A 1,524-nucleotide genomic window follows, 5' to 3' on the forward strand; every position below is an offset into this window, starting at 1 on the left:
ACTTCTTTCTCAGTGAGTGTTTGCTTTCCTGAGGGATTTGAGAGATTTCCCAGAACATCTTTGGATTCATTGCCTGATTGAGCCCTAAACTGCAAACTCAGCTCCATGATTAGAGTATGATTCACTCAACTCTGAGAATGGTTTCTGGTTGGAATGTCATTGGAGTACAATGAGCTAGATCCAAATGGTGGCCTCTGAGTATAGCCTACCGTGGAAGACAGGGATGCTCTTCTTAGCTGGAGGCCTAGGAAATGTCAGACTCCCATGGTTTGATTTCCAGCAACAGAAAGGAGTGCCTCCTTCCTCCTCTCTGAATGCATGCTGCCTCTTCGGATTCTAGTTTGGTAACTGAGCAGTAGGAGCCTCATTACTCCCAACTGGGTTAAGAGTTTGGAACTTGTCTGTTGGTAACTCCAGAATTTCTATATAAGAAATGCTTAGGGACAGCAGTCCTGACTGAAGTGAGTATCTACAGGAATTGCTTTTGAAATCATTTGCATTTTAATGAGTGGAGAGTTTTACTTGGACTGCATACTATTTAAGATGGCTTTTGGTAGGGCTGATGGCAATTACCTGGAAACTTCGGTTATCCCTTGACACCACCATGGACTGTACTCTTTCCTTATCTCCATGATGCTGTACCTGACTTATGTAGGGAGTGGAGCTATTGCAAAATTTCCTCATGGGCATTTTTGTTCTGCCTCTGTAAGTCTGAATTCTCTAGAAAGCAGACCGACATGGAGATGGCGTTAGAAGTAAAAGCAATTTATTGGGAAACTTTGTGCTTGATTGTATATGTTCCCTCTCACCAAAATCACATATATACTGACCTTCCCCTGTCTCTTTGGAGTGGTCTCTCAGAGTTAATCTGAGGTGCTGTCTCCTGGGTTGCAGTCCTATTTTTGCCCCAAATAAAACTGAATTCACACACACACAAAAGAAGTAAAAGAATTTAAGAAAAGAATGGCATGATATATTTAAAGTGATGAAAGGGAAGAACCTCCAACCAAGAATACTCTACCCAGCAAGACTCCCCTTCAGATTTGACAGGGAAATCAAAAGCTTTCCAGACAAGCAAAAGTTCAGAGAATTCAGCACTATCAAACCAGCTTTACAATAAATGCTAAAAGAACTTCTCTAGGCAGGAAACACAAGAGAAGGAAAATACCTACACAAAATTAACCCCAAATACCTAAGAAAATAGTAATAAGATCATAAATATCAATAATTACCTTAAATATAAATGGATTAAATGCACAGCAAGAGACACAGGCTGGCTAGGCCGATGAAAACGTGCATGTATGCACTTCCACTTACCACCTCGCTCTACTTAACCCCTCAAATTGCATGTAATTATTTATATTGCTAGGTTAATCATGTTCCCATTATGGCTCGCAACTGTAATTATCTTTTATTTTTTGTCTATTGATTATGAAACTGATAAACATCTTTTTCTATTGTGATTATGTAACTATTAGTCACTTAATACCATTGTATTATGATTGGTCAACAAAAAATAAAAGA

The sequence above is a fragment of the Bison bison genome, unplaced genomic scaffold (genome assembly GCF_000754665.1).
Source record: "Bison bison bison isolate TAMUID 2011002044 unplaced genomic scaffold, Bison_UMD1.0 scf7180017864290, whole genome shotgun sequence".
Taxonomy (NCBI): Eukaryota; Metazoa; Chordata; class Mammalia; order Artiodactyla; family Bovidae; genus Bison; species Bison bison.